The sequence below is a fragment of the Pterocles gutturalis genome, unplaced genomic scaffold (assembly GCF_000699245.1).
Source record: "Pterocles gutturalis isolate BGI_N339 unplaced genomic scaffold, ASM69924v1 scaffold27969, whole genome shotgun sequence".
NCBI classification, from domain to species: domain Eukaryota; kingdom Metazoa; phylum Chordata; class Aves; order Pterocliformes; family Pteroclidae; genus Pterocles; species Pterocles gutturalis.
Window position 1 is genome coordinate 12,880 of NW_010129029.1, and position 7,786 is coordinate 20,665.

The following is a 7,786-nucleotide window of genomic DNA, read 5'->3' on the forward strand; positions in this document are numbered from 1 at the left end:
GGGTGGCATTTAAGGGAGCAGCAGGGAGACTTGGTTTGCGGGGGGTGCCGAGCCGGCATGTAATAAACCGGGGAAAAAAATAGCTACCCTGTCCTTCCAGTCAGGATTCTCCCTTCGCTGCTGACCTTGAGAGATTTATGGCTGGCAGGCCAGGGGGGGATTTTCCAGTAGCAATCCTGCCCCGGGAGGCTGGAACAGGTATGTCAGGTATTTCAGAGCTCCTCGGTTAATGAACAGGTCGCTGGCCCCTCAGGGCTTCTCCTCATCATTAACTACAGCGATGTTGGTTTTGTCCCTCGGGTTACAGCTGCGTGGCTGCCTGTGCTGCCCAGTGACAGGACAGCCATATCTGGGTTAAGCTTCCTTAAATCGGTACAGGAGCCTTAAGATGTCTGCTCTGTGGAGGAACAGAAAGGGACAGGGTGGGTTTAAAAAGCTACTTTGCTCTTTAAAATACCCCGTTGAATATTTTTGACAAAATAGTTCCACGTGTGATTTTTTTTTTTATTATTATGCAGCTTTGTACAATTCTAGCTATGTTTCTTTGCATTGCCAGTGCTGAAATTACGCACTCAGTATATAAGCTTTACATTGCTTTGTAAATGTATATCCAGTGCCCTTCCAGAAGGATGACAGTGTGCTGTACAGGACATCAGCTGTGACCCCCATAACACTGCCTGGCCAGAGGAGGAATGCAGGGGCTATCCAAAAGGGTAGGTCTCAGCTGCTGTACAAGTGGCAGTGACCAGTCCACAAAGACTGGACCAGAACTAGTCCATTCTCTTGGTTCAGAGCCCAGGACTCCCTGTGAAATAGCTGAAATTAGCTCCTTCTCTGACCCTAAAGGCAGCTTGTTCAGGCAACTCAGCACTTTCCCTTTCTGACTGAAGAGCTGCCAGAGGTGCTTGTAGGATCTACCCCTGTGGCGCAGCCCTGCTGCTGCTGTCACTCCTCTGCCTTGCAAGTGGATGGCATGCCTTACCCCGGAAAGGTCAAAACATCCTGCGGTATTGCTGCCCTCACTAATCTCAGGGCAAGGCTGGCAGCTGAGAAATTGTATTTAAGCTTACTGGCTGGTGGAGGAAAACAGTATAATGCCTGTTCAATTCTCATTAAGAAGCCGGCTGTGGCCTTACATGAATCTGTTAATAAAACATAAGGAATTCAAAATCGGGTTCCTAGCATGCTGTAAGTGCTTCATACAGTGAAAACAGTTTTCTACAACCATCCAAGTCCATCACAGACCTCCCAGAAATTTTACATTTCAGTTGTATGGGCAGCCCACAGAGCTCATGCTCCTATCTCAGTGTTGCAAAGTTGTCTTTGCAGATGGGCCAGTCAGAAGGTAGGTACAAACTCACACCTCAGAACTGATACTCATGTTCAGATTCCGTCCTGAAACTCCTAGTGACTGTCTAGTACTTTCCAGGTTTTATATCTACAGCTGGGAGGGGAGGGAAGGCATCTTATTTGAGGTAAACTTTGAACAGCTCCTTTCTTTCTTTTTGCACGGAGATCTTTCGGACTGATTCTAATGCTGAGTGATTTTTGCAGGACAGACACTTCCATTTTCCAGCTTCCCAAATTTCTCTCTCCTTTTAAAAAGGACTTTAATTCTGGTTTGACCTTGAGTTGTTTCTGGAGTTTGGCCAGCTCCTTTCCCAGGCAGCTGCTTTTTATTATCTCTGATGCAAACCAGTACCTGCTCACACATTACAGCTTGCACGTGATCACATTTCTGAAGTACCTGTTAGTACTCAACTCTGTATTTCTGCATGAAGAGGAATTCGGGCTAGCTTTTGTTACTTCTAGTGACTTTTGTATGTCCTCTGAATAACCTCTTTTCTTGTAATTTCAACCTGATTCATACTACGAGATACATAATGCTTTTATCAACAGCCAACAGACAGTTTTTGGCAAGCTGCCTCGAGCCTGACATCAGCGACATATCAGCAGTTGACTTTGGTGCTCAGCATCTTTTCACGTGTCTCTCAATGATTCATGTGCTACTGGTCAGACAGTCTTACAACAGATTTGTCCAAAAGCCAGTTCTTTCCTGTGGGGCTGTGTAGGGCCAAGGTTTAATTAGGTAGTTCCCAGACCCCTAACTTTACTGCTCCTGAGTTTCCTCACACATTTTTTGTGTTTCTTTTTTAAACAAAAAAGGGCCACCCTCAAACAATTCTACCATAAAGCTCTGCTTTTTGTGCATTCTTGTTTCACTGTTTCCATTGCTAATTACAATGGAAAATTGTTTCTCTTCTGGTCTCTGCAGTGGTGAAGACAGTTTTGCCTAGTGCTCTGCTGCTTAAATGAATTGTTAGTGAAGTGACTCAGATGGTTATGGGCATTATTCAAGCCGCCTTGTTGGTTTGTCACTAGTTGTAACCACTGGAGAGTTTCCTTTGTCCCTTAGAAACTTTCATAATTATTAGTCACATAATTCATTTGCTTTGTTCATGTCCCATTGGCTGAATGACGAAAGCAAGTCTGGCACATGGGAGTCAACTGCTCCCTGCCCTTGAACAGCCTTCTCATCTTAGGTGTTTGCACTTTCTGGCTGAGGAGGAGTTCATTTGACCCTCAGTCATACATTAGGTTACTTTGTTGGAAAAAGACTCCACTGAACGTGCTATTGGCATGTGTAAAAATATAAGACATATTAAATAGTCCTTCCATTGTGTTTGCTGGGGCAAAGCCTCAGCTGGAGCACCACGTCCATCTACGTGTGATGCATTTCAGGAGGGCTGTAGAGAAGAGCTAAGAGAATAAAGCTAGGGAAACAAAACACAATCTGCATGGAAAGATTGAAAGAAGTAGACCTGTTTATTTTAAAAAGTGTCCTGGCTTAAGCTGAGACAGAGTTAACAGGATAACATTATCTTCAAGACTGAAAGGAGGCCATACAGAGGAAGGGAATTATCTGTGCTCCACCACTTGTATTAGACGTTAGAACAGACTTTGTAGTGATATGGACAGTGCCAGACAAGACTGACTGGGGAGCTTACAGTCTCTTTGTCAGCACAAGCTTTTAAAAACTGTTAAGCAGCTGTTTCTCAGGACTAGTTTCAGTCTGGATGGTCCAGGCCAAGCATCAGGATGGGCTCTCAAGGATCTTTCCAGCTCTTTTTTTCTGTAGTTATTCAATTATATTTTCCTGATCCAGCTTCTAGCATATATCATACAGGCATACATTGACAACACATCTAACAGTTTCTAACTTAGTAACAGACTCTCCTGTGCAGAATTGAAGGAGAAAGGAAGTGAAAGCAGGAATAACAGTCAATGTTATTTTGTAGCCTTTTTGTTAATAAATATTTTTTGATAATCTGATTTGGGCTCTGGCATTGGCAAGAGCCAAAGGTCTTTATCATATCCTAGTTTTGTGGTTATAAAAGTTTTTAATGTGTAAAAGGTGAAGGAACAGAGGACAGTTCCGGGCTCTAAAGGTGAAGGAAATGAGGATAGTTCTGGGTTTGAGCGGGCAAGAGAGTCATGCAGCATGAGTTCCCAGCAAGGCAGTTCCAGTAAATGTAAACCTGTAATCTGGACAAAATTTTCAGAAAGTGTTGCAATGTTCCAGCAGGTCCTGGGAAAGTGATTTATCTTAATTTCTGAGACTCCTGACAGAGATAATTCCTACATATGTCATGATGTTGGCTTTGATGTTATTTGAATGAACAAATTGAGAGCTGCTAAAGATTCTCAGTGAGGAAATCACTACAGAAGGATTTTCACTACTGTACAATACCACCTCAACAGGCGATCTGAGAGGTAGGCTGTTGTCCACTGACTCCTTGCCAAATAAAGATCAGTCACAATTGCTTCATGGAGGCTTTTGTCCAACGTGGCACTGCAGCTAAACAAGGAGCTGTAAGAAATGATGCCAATTTGAATGCTAGTTGACGCAACACAAAGAAAAGCAAACATGTTGTTATGCCCTACTGAAAACCAGGCAGCACACAGTGTAAGACATGGCCTAACCTTTTCCACAAGAGGACATGATTCAGTGTTGAATGATGGACAGAGAGGTTGGTGTGACCCCAAAGAACATGGTACATACAGTACGTTTTCTACCAGTTTAAGTACACCCCTTACGTGGGTGTATCCAGGGATAGTAGGAAGCCTGGGGCAAATACATACTTCCACTTGACTATTTTGTGAAAGCAGAGTTGCAGTTGAAGTAGTTCTACAGTAACAGCAATGTGACTCATACAAGGCAACGGACAGTGAGATGTGGCGGCAGGTGATCCCAAGCTGCGTCCTTCACTGTACAGGATTTAGGTTGATCAAAACACTGAAATGACTATGTAGGAAAATTTCAGACTTTCAGTGATGTTATTTTTAAAAATAGCCTCACTATTCTCTTTCCTGATTCCCAAGTTTTGATAATTTTCCCATACTGTATATAGAATACCATTACCCAAATAATCCAGCTTTTCTTCTGTTTACCAGAGTCTGGCTTTGGGCGACTCAGCTTTTCCTATCAGTGTTTGAATACCATTTCCTTATTTTTAAATTTAAAAATGTACTTTACAAAATCTTGTAAAATTAAGCATTTAAGTAATGTCACTTTTTTTTTTTTTTAATTAAAAGATTTTGAAAAGACAGGATGCTTTCTGAAGAAGTACTTTCTTGCTTCACTGGCCTGCTGATTCACAGCATGACAACACCAGGGTCCCACAACTACCACTCTGTTTGGCTAAGATGAGCTGATTGCTTTTGGCCTTGAGTAAGACAGGTTATTCTGCACAGCAGGGGAAAACAGCTGTAGGATTTTGTCCTTATGGTAGTCATCTGTCATGAAAAACACATCTTGGACAAGTCACTCAGGATCTTTAGTGTGCAGTGGGATTCCTTACCAATGCTGCAGAGCAGCAGCCGCAGGTAGGAACTCACATTTCCACTCACTTCCAGTAACAAAGCCCGACAGAGTGGGAAAGTGGTGGTCTTCCAGGGGCTGCACAGGCACAGACTGTGGTGATAGACACTTTGGGCTTCTGGGGAAATGTGACAGCTGATGTGTTCAAATACTTCCCTCCATTTTCCATAGCTACACAGGGTTCAGTGGATGCCACCTTCCTCATACCTTAGGTGGCAGCAGCAGTGAGGGCAGCAATGTGCCTCACAGCTGCAACAAGGGTATTCTGCAACATGACAGCACTACTGTAGCAGCTCATTGCTGACAAGGAGGATGCTTCCTTGCCTTCCCACATCCCCCTCTCATTCCCAGACACAGTTCTGGCCCTTTGCTCCTGTCAGTGGTAGCTCTCGTCTCACTTGTAAGCAGGTTCAACTCACTGAGTTTACAGAATGCACCCATCAAAACCTAGAGCAGAGACTGCAAACAAGGCAGAGCCACCTTGCAGCCTGCAGGCTGCCAGCTGTACCCTGTGTAAAACCTCATCTAAGGACTTCAGATGGACTCCCACAGTACAGCTAAAAATGCAGAATCAAATTCATGCAGGAGATGGGTTGACCTTGTTTCAGCTCTAAGGCCATGGGGAATCCAGTCCTTTAGAATCAAAGAATCAGCCTACAACTTTAATTGCTTTTCACTTCAAATGCGAAGCCAGCAAGAAGACAGAGAGAAGAGAGACAAAAAAAAACAATTAAGAATGACACAGATGAACAAGAAAAGATAGTGCAAATGAAGGCTGAAACAAGACACAAGGAGAACAGACGTATAAATTGTGCAGAAGTTTTTACTGCTGCTAGACTGTCTGAAATTACAAAAGTGTTTTGATAAGTGAAAAAAGTGATCTTTTGAAAACAGGTAGTCTGCCAGTTCTCTAATAGTTCATGTGAGGATTAAGGCATTTAGGTATCTTGTTCCAGAGGAAAGTGCTACTGGTGAAAGCTACTTCTGACACCTTCAGCAGTCTGAGAGCCAAAATGTTCCAAGGAAAGTGGCTGGAGGTTGAGTTGAATTTCCTGGAGGAGGTCTTGAGGGTCCTTGGAAGTCCACAGCACTGTGCAGTCACACTTCAGGAGACCCAGCACAGCCATCCTTCAGGCTGCTTGGAGAGCAGGACTTAGCAATAGATTACATCCGCTTGGAGTTAAACTTTAGGGGGTTTTAATATCTGTAAATTTTATGGGAAACTAGCCCAGCTTCTGTAGTTCTGACACATCCTGGATTTTACATGGTTCCAAAAGACGTACATCCACTGTCATTATTATTTTTATATCTTAAACTACAGTCCTTACATGAAAGGCTTCTATAATAGCTGTAATTGGATGTTTATTAAAATGTGATAACTATAGAGGCTACACAACTTTTTTTCAAACGTTTCTCAGTACTATGTAGATGAAAGCACTTTTTGTGATGTTGATTGTCACTGCAGACTCCATTATAACACTGAATTTTGGAGATTATAAACAGGATGCTCTGTATTTCTAAAACCTTGGAGTACAGAAGCAGTTCCAGAAGCAGGGGAAGCCCAGAAGATGGCTTTTGATCAATAAGGGTATAGCATCTGAAAGGAATTGGAGAGGTACAAAGAGTGAGCAATGAAGTATATAATATAGATTATTTTACTCTCTCCACACTATCTGGCACATCGTAGAGGCATTTAAATGGTGTGTTTAAAGACTAGGTGGGGAAAAATTACAGTGGTGTGCAGACTCCTGCAGCTCCATCTGGTTTATCTGAACAGAGCTCATTCAATTAGCTCAGCAAGTCTCTAATCAGCAAAAAAGATCTTAGTTTAACCACTGCCTGCATCACCACAGCAGAAGGATATAGCTCCCAAACTGAGCTGACTTTTCATCTGACCATGTTAACCCATAGCTACGTGTCAGTCTTTTTGATTTAAATGTTAACACACCTAGATTTAAGGGTATCAAGTATCAGATTAGTTGTGTCTGAAAAGCTCTCTAAGCTTAGCCAGACACCCACTGCTGGATACCTGCCCAGAAATGGTTCTAAGAGTTTACTTAAGCCCATGTAAGCCTCTGCAGCAGCTCTGCATTGTGCTATGATCCCTTACTAATGGTGACACAAGACAGAGCTGCTGCAGCAGTGAGACCTTTAAAACTTTGTTTTACATGTTGCAGGAAGACAGCATTAGGAACTCAATACTTGGCACGCTGTCACAAGTGCAGCACTTGTTGTAGCAGGAGAAATCAGAATTGTGACTCTTACGATCAAAGCTGTTCTGCCTGTGACACAGATTTTTTATCTTGCTCTTTGCATTAGAAACAATGAGAGTATTTCTGTATTTTCATAAATAACATTCTTGGTCAAAATCAGTTTACCCAGGAAGCTCGACTAAACAGCTTTTTTTTCTACTTAATTCTTCTAAATCTACTGCAAAATACATCAGTTCTCCAGAAAACAATTGTTCAGACAGGCCACAACATTTTTCCTCACATCCAGTGCTCTCTCTCTCAATAGTTTCAGCAACCCTGGAGCGCATTTGCCAGGTTTGGAGGTATTTGCTGTTTGCTGACTAATGGCAATGGCATTGGACCCTAGAGCTTCTCACTGACATTCACTTCTTTCTCCTTTACTGTTTCTATTTTATTTACTTCAAATGCACTGAAACAATTGGCAATGTAAATGTTAATGAATTATAGGCTCATTAAATGGACTTAGGTTTGCACCCAAGTTTTAGCTGATCTTTCAGCCTTCTGAGGAATGTACTTTCAAAATGCTTGGAAAACCAGAGCAGCTTTGATTTCAGAGGGCAGTGGTGGAAGGCCAGTTATTATTTTGTTAAGTTCTCAGGGCATAAGTTTTGGAGGTGAAAATGGGGAAAAAAAAGTCAGATTAAAATCAAGA